This window comes from Schistocerca piceifrons, chromosome 8 (assembly GCF_021461385.2).
Source record: "Schistocerca piceifrons isolate TAMUIC-IGC-003096 chromosome 8, iqSchPice1.1, whole genome shotgun sequence".
Lineage (NCBI taxonomy): Eukaryota > Metazoa > Arthropoda > Insecta > Orthoptera > Acrididae > Schistocerca > Schistocerca piceifrons.
This window is the reverse complement of record NC_060145.1, coordinates 456,371,539-456,396,809: the sequence shown is the minus strand read 5'-3', so window position 1 is coordinate 456,396,809 and position 25,271 is coordinate 456,371,539.

Sequence of the window (25,271 nt, the reverse complement as noted above, 5' to 3'; positions counted from 1 at the left end):
GCGTTCATTGAATTCGAAAGTAAAATTCTATGTACCGACTTGACAGAAAATCCTAGGAAGTTCTGGTCTTACGTTAAATCAGTAAGTGGCTCGAAACAGCATATCCAGACACTACGGGATGATGATGGCATTGAAACAGAGGATGACACGCGTAAAGCTGAAATACTAAACACCTTTTTCCAAAGCTGTTTCACAGAGGAAGACCGCACTGCAGTTCCTCCTCTAAATCCTCGCACAAACGAAAAAATGGCTGACATCGAAATAAGTGTCCAAGGAATAGAAAAGCAACTGGAATCACTCAATAGAGGAAAGTCCACTGGACCTGATGGGATACCAATTCGATTCTACACAGAGTACGCGAAAGAACTTGCCCCCCTTCTAACAGCCGTGTACCGCAAGTCTCTAGAGGAACGGAGGGTTCCAAATGATTGGAAAAGAGCACAGGTAGTCCCAGTCTTCAAAAAGGGTCGTCGAGCAGATGCGCAAAACTATAGACCTATATCTCTGACGTCGATCTCTTGTAGAATTTTAGAACATGTTTTTTGCTCGCGTATCATGTCATTTCTGGAAACCCAGAATCTACTATGTACGAATCAATATGGATTCCGGAAACAGCGATCGTGTGAGACCCAACTCGCCTTATTTGTTCATGAGACCCAGAAAATATTAGATACAGGCTCCCAGGTAGATGCTATTTTTCTTGACTTCCGGAAGGCGTTCGATACAGTTCCGCACTGTCGCCTGATAAACAAAGTAAGAGCCTACGGAATATCAGACCAGCTGTGTGGCTGGATTGAAGAGTTTTTAGCAAACAGAACACAGCATGTTGTTATCAATGGAGAGACGTCTACAGACGTTAAAGTAACCTCTGGCGTGCCACAGGGGAGTGTTATGGGACCATTGCTTTTCACAATATATATAAATGACCTAGTAGATAGTGTCGGAAGTTCCATGCGGCTTTTCGCGGATGATGCTGTAGTATACAGAGAAGTTGCAGCATTAGAAAATTGTAGCGAAATGCAGGAAGATCTGCAGCGGATAGGCACTTGGTGCAGGGAGTGGCAACTGACCCTTAACATAGACAAATGTAATGTATTGCGAATACATAGAAAGAAGGATCCTTTATTGTATGATTATATGATAGCGGAACAAACATTGGTAGCAGTTACTTCTGTAAAATATCTGGGAGTATGCGTGCGGAACGATTTGAAGTGGAATGATCATATAAAATTAATTGTTGGTAAGGCGGGTACCAGGTTGAGATTCATTGGGAGAGTGCTTAGAAAATGTAGTCCATCAACAAAGGAGGTGGCTTACAAAACACTCGTTCGACCTATACTTGAGTATTGCTCATCAGTGTGGGATCCGTACCAGATCGGTCTGACGGAGGAGATAGAGAAGATCCAAAGAAGAGCGGCGCGTTTCGTCACAGGGTTATTTGGTAACCGTGATAGCGTTACGGAGATGTTTAATAAACTCAAGTGGCAGGCTCTGCAAGAGAGGCGCTCTGCATCGCGGTGTAGCTTGCTCGCCAGGTTTCGAGAGGGTGCGTTTCTGGATGAGGTATCGAATATATTGCTTCCCCCTACTTATACCTCCCGAGGAGATCACGAATGTAAAATTAGAGAGATTAGAGCGCGCACGGAGGCTTTCAGACAGTCGTTCTTCCCGCGAACCATACGCGACTGGAACAGGAAAGGGAGGTAATGACAGTGGCACGTAAAGTGCCCTCCGCCACACACCGTTGGGTGGCTTGCGGAGTATCAATGTAGATGTAGAAAGTATAAAAGAGCAGTGCATTTGTACTCAGGTGATTCATGTGTAAAGGTTTCCAACGTCATTATGGCTTCAAGACAGGCACTATCACTCAAACGCCCAGAGGGGTCAAAATGACCCTTTTCGGTTTTTAAGTGCTAGCTATGTTTTGAAGAATGATTCAAGTGACATTTACTTTCGTGACATTTATTTATTTGGCATGTACTTTCAAAAATGCTCAAATGTTTGTGAAGTCTTAAGGGACCAAACTGCTGAGGTCATCGGTCCCTAAGCCTACACAAAACTTAACCTAACTTAAGCTAAGGCCAACAGAAACACCCTTGCCCGAGGGAAGACTCTAACCTCCGACGGTGGCAGCCGCCCGGACCGTGGCGAGACCCCCCCCCCCCCCCCCCCCTAGACCGCGCGGGGTAGCCGGTAGCCGCGCGACACTTTCATTCTATTAAAAAGCAGTGCATTTCACGTAACTGATTATCACTTTTTTATTGTTTTAGCTTTAGCGCCCAGAGGGGTCATATTGACCCCTGTAGAAAAAAGCTATGATTTTGTTTATAGTTATGACATACCTTTATCTCATGCATTCTCAAGCCTCGGCTACCTTATTGTGTAGTGCAATAGTTTACTTTCGTTCATATTACTGCCGTATGAAATGAAAACAATGGGCTCGGTTCCTGAGCCGTGGTAAAAATTGCTGTTTTGAACAGCGCGCCGCAGCGCGTAGTGTGAAGCAGTCGCCCTCCGTTTCTGGCGGTGGCGCCGCTGTGGCAATCGCAGCTTTGGTGTCTCCGTCTGAGGGAAAAGGGGAGAGGTTGCCTGTTCACGTGCATTTAAGGGGCGTTATGAGCTCGGCAAAGGGATGGCCCACCGCCGCAAATACAGCTCCCGGAACACTTGCTAGCTCAAATTCGACATAAGAACAGAGTAGCAAAAGAGTGGAAGATCACCAGAAATCAGGCCACCAGGAGGCTGCTCAATCGTCTACAGAGAGAACTGAAGGTAGCGCTCAATGAGCACAGAAACCAGCAATGGCAAAACCACCTCACAGCTCTCAAAGTAGACGATCATACACTATGGCAAGCGACAAACAGTTTACAAAAAGACGCGCTAGGATGCCGCCACTGCATGGCGAGCGGGGACTGGTCTACAGCCATGCTGGAAAGGCCAACGCCCTCGCCGACTCCTTCGAGAAGCAGTTCCAAGCGGCAGAACCCCAGGATGAAGAGCATGAAGAGGTAGTCAGTCGTCAACTGACTGTCTTCCTCAATGCCGAGGAGGATCCAGAGGACGAACCCATACTTTTTGCCCCCGAGGACGTGGCAAGAGTAATCAGGTCCCTCCATACAAAAAAGGCACCAGGGCACGACAGTGTCACTAATCAGTTAGTCAAAAATCTCCCACCCACAGAAATCACACACCTCGCGAACGTCCTCAACGAGATTACTCGATCCTGTGTTTTCCCAGCTTGCTGGAAACATGCGGAAGTGGTCGCGATACACAAACCAGGGAAAGACCCTCTATTCCCGCAGCACTACAGGCCGATTAGCCTCTTGCCAACTCTCAGCAAGATCTATGAGCGCCTCCTGCTAAGACCCATACAAGAACATATTACCAGAGAGCAAATTCTGCCAGATTTCCAATTTGGGTTCCGGCAGAACCACTCTGCCCCACAACAGGTCAGAATGGTTGAATCAGCCACAGAGGGCTTCAACCACAGAGGCTACTGCGGGATAGTGCTACTAGACGTAGCCAAAGCCTTTGATTCAGTATGGCATAGAGGGCTACTCTACAAGTTGTACACACAAGGGTTTCCCGGGAGCATAGTTCAGCTGATTAAGAGCTATCTCACGAATAGGACTTTCTCCGTCAAAGTAGAAACTGCCACCTCCACCAGAAGGCGTATTCGTGCTGGGGTGCGACAGGGATCGGACCTGGGGCCCGTATGGTACAGTTTGTACACTGCGGACACTCCAAAGGCCCCCCTGGTGCACACTGCACAGTACGCTGACGACACAGCCTTCTACACGAGAAACGCGAACAAGGACCTGGTCATCCGTAGGCTACAAAAGGTTTTAGATGACACGGAAACTTGGGCCCGTCGCTGGCGCATCACCATCAACTCTGAGAACACGCAGGCAATGCTGATTACCCGCAGGTTCGGAAGGCGCGAACCTCCTCAACGTCCCCCCCTCCACCTTTACCTAAACGGAACCCAACTCCCCTGGCGCAGAACCGCCAAGTACCTTGGCGTAACCTTGAACTCCCGTCTTACGTGGAAACCCCACATAGACGAGGTCCACAGGAAGGTCTGCGCCAGAATGTCCATCCTATACCCTATCCTGAACACAACCAGCTCCCTTCCCTGCCCAGTAGCAGTAAATGTGTACCAGGCCCTGAACCGGCCAGTAATGGAGTATGCGTGCCCTGTCTGGGGATACGCGGCAAAGCAGCACCTGGACAAACTCCAGAGGCTGCAGAACCGCGCCCTCAGAAGGGCACTGCGTCTACCTCTCGGATTCCCCACAGACGACCTGCACGCCGCAGCCGAAATCTCACTCCTGAGAGAGCGTTTCCAGGATCTAGCAAGGGCCTTCTATGAGGGTTCTTCCAGATCCGGAAACGCACTCATTCACTCCCTAGGTCGGTACGACATGTCCCGCGATAAGCACAAGCGCCCTATGACGATCTTCGACGACTAAGTCGAAGAGAAAATCCCAACACCCAATCCCTAATCCTGTTCCTTCCCACATAACACCAATCTTCTCGCCTACCTCAGGCAAGTACCAGACACACTCACAACAATCATCACATTATCACAGACACCAAAAAAAACTATAGAAAAATCACACACACGCGTTCACAGGGGAGTAAAAGCCGAAAGGCTACAAAGTCCCCCTCACACTTCCCCAAAGAGGGGAAAGTTATAGATGAGAGCAGCTCGGCAGTGCGTCAGTCGAGACGAGTCTGGTCAGTTGGTCAGCTGGCTCAGTGTGGGGCAGTCAGTGTCTGTCGTCCAGAGAGCTAGTATGTGTTAGGCCGCCGGTCTGCTCGAGTTTGTTCAGGCAATGGGCATTGGCGGTTGTATCGATCGGTTGGTAGGTCGCGCACTGGGACACAACATGACTTGTCCGTCTTGAGCGTCGACGCATGTGAGGTCGCCACGTCAGTCCAGTGGGCAGCGCCGTATAGCGAGGGGTAGTGGCTTCGCGGCCGACACGAGAGCAACAGGAGTCAACCCACGACATCAGTCTGGCCAGTGCGAGCTGCGACGCCTTGAGACGGGAGATCGGCGCGCCTTCCTGCGTCCGTCTTAAACGGCTGGCAGCGGACGGTTCTGGAGAGCGTTTTGGGGGTGCTGCGCCAGGTCTTCGCCAGAAATCGCAGTTTATTTAAGGTTAAGTGATTTGTGATATGTTGTATCGTTTACTTGTTAAATTCTACTTGTGTTCTTCGTCAGTCTCTCGTCCCCAGCTTGCTCGTCTGTCTCTCGTCCGCATTTGTTAGGCATTTAGTGTCTGTCTGTCGGTCTGCCGTACGTTAATAGCTGCCTCTGTTATTTTTTTCGGATTCGGTGTTAACTAATTTATTGCTTGACGTGTAACGGCCAAATTCCTGAAATACGTTTTTATCTTGCATATCATCTTGACAGGAGGTACATGTGTAATGTAGAGCATGTTTGTATATTTTATGTAAGACTGCATTTCATGGGTTTTTATTTAAATGGTCATTTTAGTATATAAAGTTGCCACCCTTCCACCGTAAGAGTTTTTTAAATCAGGTTGCACCTTCGGTGGCAAGTTAATTTTCTTTTAATCTTAGTGCTTTTACCATTTTCATCCCACCTACGGAGTGCATAGTGTATGTGCTTGTATGAGTTGTTAATTTTTTTTTTGTTTAAAGTAATCTGGTGTGTTGCAGATCTGCACCAGTGTAGTCTTTCAGAGGTTGTTGTGAGCGGTCGTGACTACGGCCGTGTTAAAAGGGAGCTGCAAGGTTCTCAGCCAGAAAGCTCATACTGTCAAAAAAAAAAAAAAAGAAATTATTATTATTTATACCTCTGAATAAATTGTAACTTGATATTTAGTGGGTGCTTTCTGATTATAATTTTTAAATCTGTTTTTTTAAGAAAGTGTTTTTAGGAATAAAATTTCAATTTGTTGAAAGAAATTTGTTCTCATCAGTTACCCACTGGCAACTACTTCCACGCTCACATAGTGTGATTAAATGTTTTAATGTTCTTGATGAATCGCTAGTAAATAAAGTAAATTCTTTAAGAAAAGGTTTTGAAAGTAAATCCACGGTTCAATTCCCTTGCAAGGATCAGGCTTTGAAAGGTGATTGTGAGCTGAAGATTGAAATGAATCGGAAAGAGCATTTACGAGATGAAGAGATTCTTCTATAAAGAGTTACGGAGTGTGATTCAGATGATAGTGAACTTTTTGCTGACGATTCAGAGGAAGAGCTTTTACGGTAGACATTGAGAGAAGATGAATCATATAATACTAATGATTCTGATTCTTCAGATACAGATAATGGAAGTTTACAGTCTAGTAAGTATATTATTAAATGGCTCTAAGCACTATGGGACTTAACAGCTGAGGTCATCTGTCGCCTAAACTTAGAACTACTTAAACCTAATGACATCACACACATCCATGCCCGAGGCAGGATTCGAACCTGCGACCGTAGCAGCAGCGCGGTTCCGGACTGAAGCGCCTAGAACCGCTCGGCCACAGCGGCCGTCAATATACGAGCAGCTCTTCCCAAGAAAAACTAGGCGCCCTTTCACACAACTCATGGCTTCAAAGCCAGACAAGTATCGGCAAAAATACTGCTTAGCTGTAGATGTTGAGAGCAAGTGTATACCCAATGGTTTCCCTTATCTTGGTAAGGATACTGCACGATCCCAAGACGAAAGGGTTCGAGATGTAGTGATGCGTCTTATGGAACCATTTCTGCGTAAAGGCATAAATGTCACTACAGACAATTACTTAACTTCACTCAAACTAGCCAAAAAATTGAAAGAAAAATCAACCTCCATTGTAGGAACAGCAAAAAAGCAAGAAGAGAAATACCACATGCTCTGAAGTCCTTGAAGAGTCCTCTGTATTCCACAATAGTGTTAAAACGTGATGATATTACCTTGGCAGTCTATCAAGGAAAGAAAGCAAAAAATGTGCTAGTAATGTATTCCCTTCGTCCTAGTGTTACCATAAATACAAATGAGAAAAAATCTCCACAAACTGTATGTTATTACAACAAAACAGATTTGGGGTTGACATAGTAGACAAAATGGCGAGCCAGTATTTAGTCAAGGCTTCCTCAAGAAGATGGCCAGTGCAATCCTACAATATCATTGACTTAGAAGGAATAAATGCGTATGTAGAACTTAGAGCTGTTACTGGGAAGAAGATCAAAAAAGACATTTTATTCAGCAGCTTGCAGATGAACTACACTCTGAGTATGTGAAGAGTCGCTTTCGTCGCATGACCACAGACAAGTATGAAAAGCATGAAAATGAAGGTGAAGACGAAATGCCACAGAAGCGCCGTAAATGTCAAATTCTCAAATTCTGCAAAGGTAATAAAGCTATTTCCAAGTGCAGTGTTTGTAAGAAGATGGTTTGTGGAAAATGTACAAAGGAAACTGAATACAAATGTGCCATTTGTGTACAACAATGAAGTACCTGAAATTTCTGTCCTCATGAAAAGTTCAATTTTTTATGAATTTGGAACAAAGAAAAGCCTGTCACTTGCTTACACTTGTCTGGGTGTTAGCAGGTTAGTGAAATTTATTTATACGTTAATAAATAATATAATTTGTGTCTGTTCTCTTTATTCACAACTCTTCGTCTGAAATGGCTATAAATCTTCCAAACATTAAAATATAATAAGTGCTTAAAATTTCGAAATAATAATACAGAACACTTTTTTTAAATGATAGGGGTCAAAATGACCACTCTGGGCGTTCGAGGGGGCAGGCAAAGTCTGCGTGTCCGAGTGTTAACAGACGTTGAACGCAGAATGGTCGATGAGCTAGATGCATGGTACATTCCATCTCCGAAATCATTAGGGAATTCAGTATTCCGAGAGTTACACTGTCAAGAGTCAGCTGAGAATACCAAATTTCGAGCATTACCTCTCAACAAGGACAAAGCAATGTTAGGTTTAAGTAGTTCGAAGTCTAGGGGACTGATAACCTCATATGTTTAAGTCCCATAGTGTTTAGAGCCAGCTCCTGTAGCACGGGGCTGGAACTATTTAAGGAGCGCCAGGCAGAACAATCGGGACAGAAACCAGACTGTCGCCGTGTGTTTTAATTGTGCCTGTCTATTTCCTAAGTGTTTTTAATCAGCATCGCTGATCGCTCTGTTTTTTATGTTTTCTTCACAACTTTTTCGCCATGTACCAGTTTTAAAACCACCGTTTTATCACGTATCTTTATTGTTATATTTCCTCATTATGTTTTTTAACTTTTATCTGTAGGCTGCAGAAAAAGAAAAGAATCGGGCAGTTTCAACTTGAACAGCGATATGCTAAGACGATTATTTCGAAACGTATCACGGACAATGACTGCAACTTGTCTGACATGTTTACTGTGGGTATATAGGGCGTGAAGTGTATAGCGACGCGACTTCGATGACTGAAGTGTTATTGTCGACCGTTTACCGTCTAACAAACTTATGTTATCATAGCATACGAAAATGCCCAAGGATGGAAAGAGAAAGTGCCACTTTTTGGATGATTATACAAAAGCGTGGTCTTTTGTTAAGAAAGGACGTACGGATCAGGAACCGTTGTGTAAGATTTGAATTCTATTAAAACAATTTGTTGACGCCGAAGACAAGTCACCTAAAATTATTTAAGATTTGTTCAGTAGTCCGGTCAGTGAGATTTGCTTCACGTTTCTGCAGTTAAACTTGGAGAAGAGCAAAGCCTCGATAGCTGAAGTAAGAAATATATTAATGAGCACCAAAGATATCTGAAGGAAGGAAAGACTGCCAATTTTATTGGCATTGCAAACCAAGATGTATTTGTACAAATTCAAGAATGAGAACCGTCACCAAGGAACACCTAGCTTGATTTCTAAATTGGAGGAAGAGGCAATGGCTTTCTGTACCGTAGCATTTAATTACTTACAGAAATGAGGTATTTCTATTAATAAATATTAAGTATTTGATAGAATGACGCTATATGAAATCCCGTATTGAATGGTGGTTGAAAACAGTATTGTATATCTGACTAAAAGTGTTGTGAAGTTTTCAGGCGGCAATTGTTTTCAAGAATGTATGTATGTGAAGAGCTTTTTAAAAACTAAGAGTGACTCGGAAGAATGGAAGTGTTAACACTCCGTGGGAAAAAGGTGGATTTACTTTCTTAGGAAAACCGAAAATCGTCAACGGATATGGCAACTGCTAAATTTACGCGAGTATTTGTTTTCTACTCCCGCACGCAACGCCACTTTCGAAGGAGTACTTTCGCTAACATCGGGCCAGTGGTCTGTTGAACGAAATCGACTGCTGCCAGGGACTGTGGAATCAATCTTACAGTGCCAGTTCAACTACAAGCTAACTTGCACATAGCTTTTGCTGAAAAAGGTGAAATCTTCCGAAAAATATGTTGTACCAACTATTTCTGCCGCAACAAGTCCCATGTAATTGTATTCTAAATAAGACGTAATTATTTTACAGAATTTGTTTACTTCATTTCTACGGCCCCATCTCAGAGTGTCCCTATGAGATCCCAACTGTATATGACACCTGTAATCATTCCGCTATTTGGCCATTACGTATAGTCTGTGCTAATGGGTAGAAGGTGAAGTTGGAGAACTTTATTTTTCGTGTCATTTTGTCCGTTTTCAAGCGCTACAAGCATATAAAGGCATGTTATGTAGACACCCCTCCCCCCCCCCCCCCCCATGAACCATGGACCTTGCCTATGGTGGGGAGGCTTGCGTGCCTCAACGATACAGATAGCCGTACCGTAGGTGCAACCACAACGAAGGGGTATCTGTTGAGAGGCCAGACAAACGTGTGGTTCCTGAAGAGGGGCAGCAGCCTTTTCAGTAGTTGCAGGGGCAACAGTCTCGATGATTGACTGATCTGGCCTTGTAACACTGACCAAAACGGCCTTGCTGTGGTGGTACTGCGACGGCTGAAAGCAAGGGGAAACTACAGCCGTAATTTTTCCCGAGGGCAGGTAGGATAGAAAATTTAAAAGGGAAATGGATAGGTTAAAGTTAGATATAGTGGGAATTAGTGAAGTTCAGTGGCAGGAGGAACAAGACTTCTGATCAGGTGAATACAGGGTTATAAAACAAAATCAAATAGGAGTAATGCAGGAGAAGGTTTAACAATGAATAAAAAAGTAGGAGTGACTAGTGAACGCATTATTGTGGCCAAGATAGACACGAAGCCCACGTCTACTACAGTAGTACAAGTTTATATGCCAACTAGCTCTGCAGATGACGAAGAAATTGATGAAATGTATGATGAGATACAAGAAATTATTCAGATAGTGAAGGGAGAGGAAAATTTAATAGTCATGGGAGACTGGAATTCGATAGTAGGAAAAGGGAGAGAAGGAATCATAGTAGGTGAAAATGGTTTGGGGGTAAGAAATGAAAGATGAAGCCGCCTGGTAGAATTTTGCACAGAGCATAACTTAATCATAGCTAACACTTGGTCCAAGAATCATGAAAGAAGGTTGTATACAAGGAAGAATCCTGGAGATACTAGAAGGTATCAGATAGATTATATAATGGTAAGACAGAGATTTCGGAACCAAGTTTCAAAATGTAAGACATTTCCAGGGGCAGATGTGGACTCCGACCGCAATCTATTGGTTATGAACTGTAGATTAAAACTGAAGAAACTGCGAAAAGGTGGGAATTTAAGGAGATGGGTCCTGGATAAACTGACTAAACCAGAGGTTGTACAGAGTTTCAGGGAGAGCATAAGGGAACAATTGACAGGAATGGGGGAAGGAAATATAGTAGAACAAGAATGGGTAGCTTTGAGGGATGAAGTAGTGAAGGCAGCAGAGGATGAAGCATGTAAAAAGACGAGGGCTAGTAGAAATCCTTGGGTAACAGAAGAAATACTGAATTTTATTGATGAAAGGAGAAAATATAAAAATGCAGGCAAAAAGGAATACAAACGTCTCAAAAATGAGATCGACAGAAAGTGCAAAATGGCTAAGCGGGATGGCTAAAATGTAAGGATGTGGAGGCATATATCACTAGGGGTAAGATAGATACTGCCTACAGGAAAATTAAAGAGACCTTTGGAGAAAAGAGAACCACTTGCATGAATATCAAGAGCTCAGATGGAAACCCAGTTCTAAGCAAAGAAGGGAAAGCAGAAAGGTGGAAGGAGTATATAGGGGGTCTATACAAGGGCGATGTACTTGAGGACAATACTATGGAAATGGAAGAGGACGTAGATGAAGATAAAATGGGAGATATGATGCGTGAAGAGTTTGACAGAGCCCTGAATGCCTGAGTCGAAACAAGGCCCCGGGAGTAGACAACATTTCATTAGAATTTCTGACAGCCTTTGGAGAGCCAGTCCTGACAAAACTCTACCAGGCGAAATACCTTCAGACTTCAAGAAGAATATAATAATTCCAATCCAAAAGAAAGCAGGTGTTGACAGATGTGAAAATTACCGAACTACCAGTTTAATAAGTGACAGCTGCAAAATACTAACACGAATTCTTTACAGACGGTTGGAAAAATTGGTAGAAGCCGACCTCGGGGTAGATCACTTTGGATTCCGTAGAAACGTTGGAACACATGAGGCAATACTGGCCCTACGACTTATCTTAGACGATAGATTAACGAAAGGCAAACCTACGTTTCTAGCATTTGTAGACTGAGAGAATGCTTATGACAATGTCGACTGGAATACTATCTTTCAAATTCTGAAGGTGGCAGGTGTAAAATACAGGGAGCGAGAGGCTATTTAGGTTTGTACAGAAACCAGATGGCAGTTATAAGCGTCGAGGGACATGAAAAGGAAGGAGTAGTTGGGAAGGGAGTGAAACAGGGTTGTAGACTCTCCCCGATGTTATTCAATCTGTATGTTGAGCAAGGAGTAAAGGAAACAAAAGAAAAATTCGGATTAGGAATTGAAATCCATGGAGAAGAAACAAAAAGCTTGGAGGTTCGCCGATGACATTGTAATTCTGTCAGATACAGCAAAGGACTTGGAAGAGCAGTTGAACGGAATGGGCAGTGTCTTGAAAGGAGGGTATAAGATGAACATCAACAAAAGCAAAACGTGGATAATGGAATGTAGTCGAATTAAGTCGGTTGATGCTGGGGGAATTAGATTAGGAAATGAGACACTTAAAGTAGTAAAAGAATTTTGCTATTTGGGGACCAAAATAACTGATGATGGTCGAAGTAGAGCGGATATAAAATGTAGGCTGGCAACGGCAAGTAAAGTGTTTCTGAAGAAGAGAAATTTGTTAAGATCGAGTATAGATTTAAGCGTCAGGAAGTCGTTTCTGAAAGTATTTGTATGGAGTGTAGCCATGTATGCAAGTGAAACATGGACGATAAATAGATTGGACAAGAAGAGAATAGAAGCTTTCGAAATATGGTGCTTCAGAAGAATGCTGAAGATCAGATGGGTAGATCACATAACTAATGAGGAGGTACTGAATAGAATTAGGGAGAAGAGGAGTTTGTGGCACAACTTGACTAGAAGAAGGGATCAGTTGGTAGGACATGTTCTGAGGCATCAAGGGATGAGGAATTTAGTATTGGAGGGCAGCGTGGAGGATAAAAATCGGAGACCAAGAAAAGAATACACTAAGCAGATTCAGAAGGATGTAGGTTGCAGTAGGTACTTGGAGATGAAGAAGCTTGTGCAGGATAGTGTAGGATGGAGAGCTGCCTTAAACCAGTCTCTGGACTAAAGACCACAACAACATGTAGACACAGGAAGCAGATGAGCTACCTTCTATTTCTACTGTATATTACGAGTAAATTTCCTTTAATTTCCGTCTATGCCCACAATTTTTTTTTTTTACAGATTACCGGTTTCGGTCTTTAATGACCATCAGCAGATCTGTCTCATAAAATCAAAGTCCCAATGCACTGCAGCCATAGTGGCATAGTGAACTATTAAATGCGGAATCAGATCTGTCTCATAAAATCAAAGTACTATGCCACTATGGCTGCAGTGCATTAGGACTTTGATTTTATGAGACAGATCTGATGATGGTCATTAAAGACCGAAACCGGTAATCTGTTAAACAACAAAAAAGAAAAAAAAATGTGACCATAGACGGAAATTAAAGGAAACTTATTATATATACGGGTTTAAAATGGCTCTGAGAACTATGGGACTTAACATCTGAGGTCATCAGTCCCCTAGAACTTAGAACTACTTAAACCTAACTAACCTAAGGACATCACACACATCCATGCCCGAGGCAGGATTCGAACCTGCGACCGTAGCGGTCGCGCGGTTCCAGACTGAAGTGCCTAGAACCGCTCGGTCACACCGGCCGGCTACATATACGGGTCACTGTGTTTTTTCGCGACGATGTCGCAGCTTGTGATACGAGTAAACTGTTGTTAAGTTTTTAATTTATTACTGTTACCATAATTTTCTTTCTGTTTCCTTATTTCATAGAAATGGCGGTCAAACCGTTCATCTTTTAAAGAAAATGAAGCACTGTACTACGTTACTACTTTACTCCGTAAAAATAGTTGCAGACTAGGGTTGGTGCCAATCTTCAACACGACGGATTTCTGGCGACGCGACGACAGGCAGAGATGGCTGCAGAGGCCAGGTGGGGGCACGTCTTGGACGCTGCAAGTGCACGCATACTTACGTCGTGTGTTTTTTGCTCGTTTCTGTCGCCGCTGCTATTAAAAGAGCACTGATCGTTTCTCCTATTTTCTATAATAACGCAATATTTCAAACCAATGCAAATTGTACGGATATAAATTACTAACTTTTTTATTTAATTATATTTTTTTATTTTTTTTTCTTAAAAAAAAAGGCAACGGCCTTGCCGCAGTGGCTACACCGGTTCCCGTGAGATCACCAGAGTTAAGCGCTGTCGGGCGTGGTCGGCACTTGGATGGGTGACCATCCAGGCCGGCATGCGCTGTTGCCATTTTTCAGGTGCACTCAGCGTCGTGATGCCAACTGAGGAGCTACTCGACCGAATAGTAGCGGCTTTGGCCAAGAATACCATCATAACGACCGGAAGAGCAGTGTGCTGACCCCACGCCCCTCCTATCCGCATCCTCCACTGAGGATGACCTGGCGGTCGGATGGTCCAGGTAGGCCACTTGTGGCCTGAAGACGGAGTGAGTGCTTTTTTTTTTTTAAAAAAAAGGTTTATTTAAAAAGTGAGATTTTAAATCTGCTGCTGCAGCTACGTGATATTTAGTTTTTTTTTTACTCTACCATTAGTAAAAAATAAAACACCTGTTAAAACCGAGACCAAACAAATATCGCAAAAAAGCGGTTATCCGGAACTGAAATACCGGTATCGGTTTTAGGCGGGCGGTTTTTCCCATCCCTACTTCCCCTCCGCTTCTACAGGGCTATTACAAATGATTGAAGCGATTTCATAAATTCACTGTAGCTCCATTCATTGACATATGGTCACGACACACTACAGATACGTAGAAAAGCTCATAAAATTTTGTTCAGCTGAGGCCGCACTTCAAGTTTCTGCCGCCAGAGCGCTCGAGAGCGCAGTGAGACAAAATGGCGACACGAGCCGAGAAAGCGTATGTCGTGCTTGAAATGCACTCACATCAGTCAGTCATAGCAGTGCAACGACACTTCAGGACGAAGTTCAACAAAGATCCACCAACTGCTAACTCCATTCGGCGATGGTATGCACAGTTTAAAGCTTCTGGATGCCTCTGAAAGGGGAAATCAACGGGTCTGCCTGCAGTGAGCGAAAAACGGTTGAACGCGTGCGGGCAAGTTTCACGCGTAGCCCGCGGAAGTCGACGAATAAAGCAAGCAGGGAGCTAAACGTACCACAGCCGACGGTTTGGAAAATCTTACGGAAAAGGCTAAAGCAGAACCCTTACCGTTTACAATTGCTACAAGCCCTGACACCTGATGACAAAGTCAAACGCTTTGAATTTTCGGCGCTGTTGCAACAGCTCATGGAAGAGGATGCGTTCAGAGCGAAACTTGTTTTCAGTGATGAAGCAACATTTTTTCTTAATGGTGAAGTGAACAGACACAATGTGCGAATCTGGGCGGTAGAGAATCCTCACGCATTCGTGCAGCAAATTCGCAATTCACCAAAAGTTAACGTGTTTTGTGCAATCTCACGGTTTAAAGTTTACGGCCCCTTTTTCTTCTGCAAAAAAAATGTTACAGGACACGTGTATCTGGACATGCTGGAAAATTGGCTCATGCCACAACTGGAGACCGACAGCGCCGACTTCTCCTTTCAACAGGATGGTGCTCCACCGCACTTCCATCACGATGTACGACATTTCTTAAACAGGAGATTGGAAAACCGATGGATCGGTCGTGGTGGAGATCATGATCAGCAATTCATGTCGTGGCCTCCACGCTCTCCCGACTTAACCCCAAGCGATTTCTTTCTGTGGGGTTATGTGAAAGATTCAGTGTTTAAACCTCCTCTACCAAGAAACGTGCCAGAACTGCGAGCTCGCATCAACGATGCTTTCGAACTCATTGATGGAGACATGCTGCGCCGAGTGTGGGAGGAACTTGATTATCGGCTTGATGTCTGCCGAATCACTAAAGGGGCACATATCGAACACTTGTGAATGCCTAAAAAAACTTTTTGAGTTTTTGTATGTGTGTGCAAAGCATTGTGAAAATATCTCAAATAATAAAGTTGTTGTAGAGCTGTGAAATCGCTTCAATCATTTGTAATAACCCTGTATATATCTCGTCGCCGACGGGCCGTCGCGTCGAGCCCTTAACCGCGGTCGCTCTTCTGCCAGCGGGCCTGACGCGCGAGTGTCGACACACGGCGGCGGGCTGCGTGGCGCAGCTGCACGTTGGCGCGTGCAGGGTGACCCGAGCACCTGTCAGCGGCCGGCTCCACCAGGGCAGCCTCGTCATCGTACGCGGATGCCCGTTTTTCCCAAACAGTGGAAACTCCAGGTAGGAATGTGAACAGTGTAGGGCAAGACAGACTGCTGCCTACGGTAAAGGAGACACGTCGAGTCGCAGACAGGCGCGGCACAGTCAGTGCCAGCAGAGCTGCGCCCCGTCCAGGAATAGGCGGGGCAGGGGGGCGCAGCGCCAGTAGGCAGGCTCCCTGACTGCGTGGGCGGCAGGCGCGTACGTCGGCCCATCTGCAGTCTTCCTCAAACGAATTAAACTACGCGTTAAAAAATTTGATTGTCGCGCGTCTGATAGCTTTATTCGTCAGTCCCGTGATCAACTGCTTATCATTTCGTTAATGGTTATAGCTACCGCAATATTTCAAAATTGAGCAAGCTACTGGAAGAACAGTTTGCAACAAAAAAAATAGAGGTCGCGATGAATCTGCGTTTGGTCCAAGTTATGTCATAAGTTGCTGCATACCAAATGTACGATGGTCATTGAATAATTAAACAGACAAATTGGTCTGGATAAAAAAACTGTTAGTAGGGCAAGTTTGACACTTTTATGGCTATAAGTTGGCATCACTGGGATGAGCCCTGATCAGCTGACGTATCAACATTGTTTTGTTTACAGCCTCAAAAATACATTTCAAGATGGCGAGTCTGCTTGAAACGTCCACATTAGTTGAACAACGTTCTCTTATTCGTTTTTTACTTGCTGAAGGTGAGAAACCTGTGAACATATACTGCAGAATGTCTCAAGCTTATGGTGAAGGCAGTGTGAATTGTGCAAATTTTCACAAGTCGGTAGAGCAGTTCAAAAATGATCGCGACTCAGTGACTGACGAACATCATTCTAGCTGACCAGCCGCAGATTCAACTCCCTCACTTGAAAGTCGAATTGATGACATTATTTGTGCCGACCACCGTGTGATTGTGGAAATGATAGTTGATAAGGTTCAAGTTAACACTGGTGTAGTTCATAATGTTATCTGTAACAAGCTAAAGAACAGCAAAACATGTGCAACGTGGGACACAAAGGAGTTGACGTGGCTACACAAGGAAACAAGGTTGAGAGTGTGCACAGAGCTGAACGAACGTTATGAAAGATAAAGTGAGCACTTCCTCAACAAAATTTTAACTTGTGATGAAACTTGGGTTCACTGTTATGAGCCAGAATCAGCGGAAGCACACCAACACACCTGTCAAGAAAAAATTCAAAACCCAAGTATCGGCAGTAAAAGCCATGTTCACGGTGTTTTGGGGTGCTGAAGGTCCAGTTTTTTGTGATTATCTCGAAGACCAGCGTACAATAAACAGCCAATACTACTCGGATTTGCTTTTAAACAAGGTGAAGCCACCCATTAGGTATAAATGTCGTCAAGCTCAGGGGTGATTCTTCAGCAAGACAACGCACGTCCTCATATTGCTCAATTAACCCGTGAAAAAATCGACAGATTGGGCCTCATCCCCCTTGCAGTCCTGATTTAGCACCGAGTCATTTCCATTTGTTTGGTGCACTGAAGGAGGCATGACGTGGGAAGAGGTTCCAGGACTACGAGGAAGTGAAAAAGTTTGTGGGAAATTGGTTTAAACGTCAACAAAAAGAGTTCTTTGCAGCCGGAATAAAAAATCTTGCAGCCCGTTGAAACAAGTGCATAAATATTCAAGTAGATTATTTTGAAAAGTAGAAAAAGTATTGTTTTGTAAAAATAAACGCTTTTTCCTCCAGACCAATTTGTCTCTTTAATTATCGAATGACCCTCATAGTTAACATATTGCACTATTCTTAAAACTTGGTGCGAAACCTACAACTCACTCCATTCTCGAGAAAATGGATCACATATACAGCACTCTGTTCCTCTCGTGTGCCCAGATGATAAAGCGAGAATGAAGTATTCGTAGTACCCTAGTATCTCATACGGTTTGAGATATTGGTACGATATTTTGGAAAATGACAGCATGCAAAGAGAAGAGTAGGATGCCATATACTTAATATGCGTAGCTTCCTGATTTAGAGCTATAAAATACAACTAACTACAGATTTTTTCAATGGAAAATTTAATTTTTTAAGGGTCATTGACAGTTGGTGAAACAGGAATTGTTACAGATTCCTAGAAACCAGAACAACTTTTCGACACACGGCTCTGACATCCACAATAGGATTCATAAACATTGTAAGAATTGTGGGATGTCTGTATAGAGTATTTGCTCACGTATCTCCAAGAAAATGGTGAGCACCACTTCATCTACTTTACAGTAGGTGGTGTATCTGTGGATGCCTACTGACCTATATTGAAGAAATACAGAGCAACTGCGGCACGACAAGTGTGAACTACCAAAGTGTTGTGGGATAACCTCCTGCCACGTCTCGTGAGTTAACCGGAGGGTAATTTTCGACACTGTCGGAGATAGTTACAGAATTGATGATGAAAATATAACAATTTCGTACCTCTACCACTTTTCGATCTCATGCTTGAGAAACTAGAGCATATGAATGTAATGTGAATCTATTTCCTAACGTAAAACTTTTTGCTTGTAGTAGGGCTAATATGCCTTTGATATTGGCACTTCGTGACCTATATTATGTCGTGTTATTTGTGTAAATGAGGTAGATGCCAAAACAGTCTCACTTATTTTGCGTGTGTCACTATTGCTACAATGTTAAAAAGGCGTATTTCGTTTTATCTAGCAGACAGTGACAAAATGGACGCAATCAATTCGAGAAACCACATCAATCTCGGGCACTATTCATATTAACAGCTTTTTCAGTATTAGACAACGCCATTTTGATTTTTCACGTAGCAAAACGTTTGACGAACTTTGAGCAGGTACTTCTTTCGCAGAAAGGCAAGCCGTGTAAAGCAGTGACAAGGTTAGAGACAGAAAAAATTGCTGGGACGTAAGGATTGAAGAAATGTATACCGTCTTGCTTGTCTTCACTGGCTTTACGTTTCCTATATTTTATCTTGTCACACAAAAGGGAAAATTACTAGCTAATAGACAATAATGATTGGAAATTTTCTGAAGAATTCTTAGTCTCCCGGTCACATAATCCCATCCAGTATTAGTTGTGAGGTTATTTTAAAAAAAATATATACACGTTTCAATTCTACGGAGCGAAATACAGTGACCTGCGTTAGAAGAATGGCGTGTGAAGAGGCGTGGCATTGCACTTTGGCACACTTAAGTCTACATACATACATTCGGCTTTTGACTTTTCCATCCATTACTGTTCTTTCCATTGCCTCTTTTCTTTGGAATGTGACGATAATATTTTAACAGATTTTGCCTGACAAGTCTTGTTTTGATGGTGAGCTGCCGCAGGAGGGATTCATTAGTTCGATGTGCTGTCCACGGTATTCGAAGTAATCTTCTACAGTATCGTATTTCCAAAGCACCAATCCTGTGATGACCTGCCGTCTTATCGTCCAAGTTCCTGTTGCGTAAGTCACGATAGGAAAGATTAGGACTACGGCGAGCCTTGTCTTAGCAGAGATAGAGGCTCCCTTCCACACGCGAGCAAGTTTTGCTGCAGCATTTCTCGTAATGGATAAGCGCCCGCGAATCTCAGGTTTGCAGTCTCCAGTGTCGGTGACAACACATCCTAAAATACTCGTAGCAACTGAAGACCTGGTAACCAGCGACGTTTGTGACGTCAGATCTGTCGTCATTAGGACCATCTACAATCATCACTTTGGTCTTTACATTGTTGATTTCAAGACCTAACTAACCTTAACATGGTGGTAATCAGTAGATGCTCGTCTGTTAATTATCAGAGAGTCATCTGTTTACCTGAGATTAATTTATCTGCCCTACAAAGATGACATTATACAACCTTCAAGAACATACATTATAATGTGCTCACTATATGCATAGAATAATAGTGGAGAGAGAATACAAACTTGTCTCACACCCGCATTAATAGAAAAGATGTCTGAGAATGTGTTACTGATTCTTACTGCCCCTGTGTTCGTAAAGTGCAGTTGCTGGATCAGGTATTCCATCTCAATGAGGATAGTCCATAGCTTCGACCATTTCACCTTGTCAAAAGCTTCCTTGTAATCCACGACGCACATCATATTGTGTTAGATTCCCTCGCCTTCTATACAAGCTGTTAGAAGTTTAAGATATTCTCGCCGGTTCCCTTGCCTGGAATAAAGCCACTGATACTGATGTAGGTAAGAAGGTATTTAGCTTCTCGTTCAATACTGTATAGTAAGCATGAAAGCACGATTTTACTGCCGTGGGAGATAAGGGCCACCGTTCTATAGTTTGCGCAGTCAAGTGCAGAACCTTTCTTGAACAGTGGTATGAAAATGGAGTTGCACCATTGGTATGGGTAGTTTCCAGACATCCAGAGGATGAAACGTTTACAGATACGTTTAAAATATGTATTTAAAAGATGAATTTTGATGTTGTTCACAAAGCATCTTTGTTTAAATTAAAATCAAACAATTAAGCGAGTAAAGCAATACATACATATAGATTATAATCAAAAATACAAGGAAAAAAGAAAAAGACGTAAAACACAACATAAACATAAATACAAACCATACATGAAACTAACAAACAATGAATGTTAAGCGCAACTTGTTCATTGATGTACTGACAGCAACTAACTCTCTTGCTTGTACTTTCGGTGCCGCATCAACAATTAGTTTCTGACAAAAGGAGACCTATGTTTATTTATTTATTTTTCCCTTATAGAGTCCGCTTTCATTCTCACCTTTTATACATTTACTTACTAGCTGAGAAATCCGGCGTTGCCTGGGTATTTATTTACACAAATCAACCCCTCCTCCCTCATCTCTCTGTCCATATGCTCCTTCCCCCTTTTCTGTCCATCACCTCTTACTTCCTCTCTCTGTCCATCTCCTCCTTTCCCGTCTCTCTATCCACCTACTCCTCCCCTTATCTACCTATCCCTCTGTCTTTATAGTCCATAGCTTTGACCATTTCACCTTGTCAAAAGCTTCCTTGTAATCCACAATGCACATCGTATTATGCTATATTCCCTTGCCTCCTCTTTCTGTCTATCCCTCCCATCCCTGTCTATTACCTCAACCTCTCTCTTTCCATCTCTCTATCAACTTCTTCCATCCCCCACTCTCTGTCCTTCTCCTCCTACCCCTCTCTCTGTGCACCTCCTCCTTTCCTGTCTCTTTCTCAACCTCCTCCTTTCCCCCCTTCTTCTGTCCATCCTCCTTTTCTCTCCACCCCCCCCCTTCCCCTTCCCTGTCCTTTTCCTGCTCCCCCTCTATCTGTTGACCTCCTCCTCCCACATTTCACTGTCTGTCTCTTCCTCCCCCCGTCCCTGTCCATCTCCTACTCTTTCCTTTCTCTGTCCCCCTCTCCGATCTCTCTGTACCCTTCCCCCTCCCCAATCTCTGCCCATCTCCTCCTGTGCACCTTGTCTCTACTACAGGAAGTATGGATCCTCTCATCACTCGTCCACTTGAGTGCGAGTGGCGTGTCAATAGTATGTCTAGGGGTCCTGTACAGGGTAGACAAGGACCAGGGAGGACTCTGGGTGTTATACCGACCCCTCTAACTAATAATTTCAAAGTGCTGGCTTTCACTGAAACTGAAACAGTCAGTGGGACTCACTTCGTCTAATGGGAAACATGCTTTGTCCTCCATCACGAGCAGGCTGACGCAAAATAGTAAGGGGGGGGGGGGGCTCATTAATCATCGCTAGTCCACATGGCGAATAATAGCACCCTTTGGGAAATGGCAGCAAGTGACAGGGAAGGACACCAGATGCACTCAGTGTGTATGGCTGAGGGCCTCATTCAACATTCATTCCAGCAGCCATTGAGGGAACACATGCTGAACGAAGAGAGCAAATGAGTAAAGAGTTCGTTGACTATCATAACAGAATCTTGTAAAACGATCTTTCACAAAACCCAAAGAAATTCTGGTCGTATGTAAAGGTTGTTAGTAGTACCAAAATAAGTGTCGAGTCTCTCATGGATGAGACACGAACTAAAATTTAGTGTAGCAAAGTAAAAGCTAAAATACGACGTTCTAAATGTTCCTTTACAACGGAAAACCCAGGAGAACTGCCCCATTGTAATCCTCAAACCACTAAAAAGACGAATGTATTAAATGTTGGCGTCAGTAGATTGAGAAAAAGTTGAAGTTGCTGAAACTGAACAGAGACCTATGGCCCGATGAAATCCGTATCAGATTCCCTTGTTTTAGCTATAGCCTGTCGAAGATCACTCGAACAGCTGTTGGAAGAAAGCACAGGTCAGATCTGTTAAGAAGAAGGGTAGTAGAAGTGATCCACAAGACTGACGCCCAATGTTCTTGACATCGATTTGTTGTAAAATCTTAGAACGTACTCTGAGTTCAAACGTAATGATACATATCGAACAAAATGATCTGCTCCATGCCAACCAGCATGGCTTTCGAAACTATTGACGACGTGAAATCCAACTTCCATTTTGCTCACGTGATCTAATGGTAGCTCTGGATTAAGGCAGTCAGGTAAATGCAATATTTCTTGATTTCCAGAAAGCATTTGAGTCAGTACTACATGTACGCTTATTATCAAAAGCAACATCGTATGGTGTGTGAAGCGTAACTTGCGATTGGAATGGTGATTTTCTGCTAGAGATCACACAGCATCTTATCTTGAACGAGAAGTCTTCGAGAGATGAAGAGGTAACTCAGGATGCACCCCAGGGATGTATGTTGGGACCCCTGCTGTTTATGTTGCATATTAATCTACATCTACGTGTACGGACATACTCTGCAACCTTCGGTTCATGGCACAAAAACACTAGGGAAAAGCCACTGATAATAAGGCTCCGCATTGGCCCTAATTTCTCGCATCTTATCTTCATGGTGGACACTGGCGGCAGTAGAATCGATCTGCAGTTGGCCTCAAATGCCGGTTCTCATATTTCCTCAATATTGCCTCGCGAGAAGAGCGTCGCCTTCCCTCGACGGATTCGCACTTTGGGTTCACGAAGCATATACGTAATACTTCCGTGTTGGCCGGACCTATCGGTAACAAATCTAGCAACACTCCTTTGAACTGCTTCGATGCCTTCCTTTAATCTGAGTTGGTGGGGATCACAAACATTTGAGCAATACTTACGAATGGGTAGCATTATTCTCCTCTACGCCGTCTCCTTTATAGACGAACTATACTTTCCCAAAGTTCTCCCCAAAAAAGAAAAAAACGAGTTCCCTACTTCCAACCTGACGTGCTGCATCCATTTCATATCGCTTTTCAGCATTACGCCAAAGTGTTTAATCGATGCGACTGTGTCAAGCATAATATGAATAACGCTCTTTTCGAGCGTTGCAGGATTGTTTCTCCTACTAATCTGCATTAACTTACATTCTTCTGCACTTGGAGCAAGCTGCCACTCATCATTCCAACTAGAAACTCTGTACCTCAATTTGTATCCTCCTACAGTCTCTTAACGAAGACACCTTCCTATACATCACGACGTCATCAGTAAACAACGATAAATTGCTGTTAACCCCATCTGTAAGCTCATTTGTGCACAGTCTTATAGTGAATAAGGGCGGTCCTATCAGACTTCCCTGGGGCGTCCCTTGTCTCTGATGAACACTGGTCGTCGAGGACAAAGTGCTGGCTTCTATTACTGAAAACATTTTCGAGCCACTCGCACATGTGGGAAACTAAATCGAATGCTCGGATCTTCGACAACTGTCTGCAGTGCGCCTCCGTGTCAAAACTTCCTGGAAACGTAGGAACGTGGAATTTGCCTATTGCCCTCCATCCATGGTTCGTAGGATATCAGAAGAGAAAAGGGCAAGTTGACTTTAGCACGAGTGGTGCTCTCTCAATTTGTTCTCATTTGTGGACAGAAGCTTTTCTATTTCACGGAAATTTATTATATTCGAACTCAGAATGTGTTCAAGAAATCTGCAGTAAGTTGATGTTATGGATATTGGTCTGTAATCACGCGGGTCCGTTCTTTTACCTTTCTGATATACAGGAGTCAACTGCGCTTTTTTCAGTCGCTTCGGACTTTGCACTGGGCGAGAGATTCGCGATGAACGCAGGTTAAGTAAGGGGCCAATGCCGCAGTATATTCCGTCTGGACTTGGCGACGTACTTTCAGTTGCTACTCTGCGCCACGGATGCGCCACTCCATGCAGGACTGTGTGCGATGGTCAAACGGCGGTATGTCTGTACACTCCTTCTACGTGAATGATTTCTTAAAAGCGAAATCTGAAACTTGAGCTTACCTTGAAAATGGGAAGATAGCTCTTCTACTGCCACCGCAGACTGGTAGGCGAACTGGGTATAAGTCCTCGACCCACTTAATGATTTTGCGTACGATCATAATTTTTTCGGGTTCTCGGCAAGATCTAGGTACGGTATGACGGTGGAGGTTGTTGTAGGCTTCGCGCATTGATCTTCTACTGACTTTTCCCTGTATACATTTGCGCAATCTGTTTTCAACTGAGAGTGTAACAATGTCTGTTTCCTCAGAATTTTCCGAATTTGATTACTATTCCACGGAGGGCCTTTTTCACTCCCAATCCTCTTTCTTCGGACATGCGTCTCCAGAGCGCGATTTACAATCAGTTTATACTTTGCCCGTAATTCCTTTCCGGCCGTCATCTTAGAACTTTATGGCATAACGGACAATATTAATAGTAACCTCACACTTTTTGCAGATGATGCAGTTATCTACAGTAAAGTACTGTCTGAAAGAAGCTCCACAAATATTCAGTTAGATCTTGACAAGACTTTGTGGTATCACCGCCAGACACCACACTTGCTAGGTGGTAGCCTTTAAATCGGCCGCGGTCCGTTAGTAGACGTCGGACCCGCGTGTCGCCACTGTCAGTGATTGCAGACCGAGCGCCGCCACACGGCAGGTCTAGAGAGACTCCCTAGCACTCGCCCCAGTTGTACAGCCGATTTTCCTAGCGTTGGTTCACTGTCTACATACGCTCTCATTTGCAGAGACGACAGTTTAGCATAGCCTTCAGCTATGTCATTTGCTACGACCTAGCAAGGCGCTAAATTGTTACTATAATTCATATCTTCAAGAATGTATTCTGAACAGATAATATTGTGATCATATACCGTCAAGAGCGACGTTCATCATTAATGGATTAAAGTTAAGTATCAAACTAATTACGTCCGCTTTCTGAATTCTCATTCCTTGTCATGTTCCAGACCTCACGTCAGTACAGTTCTTCCCTCCTCACGCTAGCCTGCGTGAGCTAAAACGCGTGCATTTCGGCCTCCCCTCGTAACACGGTGTTGGCTCTTCTGCTAACACAAAGGACTTCAGTGTCAAATATTAAGAAACGTAACATTGTGCACTCCTCAAAAAAAAAAAAAAAAAAAAAGGAAACGCAGTACCCTATCAGTATAATATCAACCAGCAGAGAACTGCTCGTGTCGGAGCACG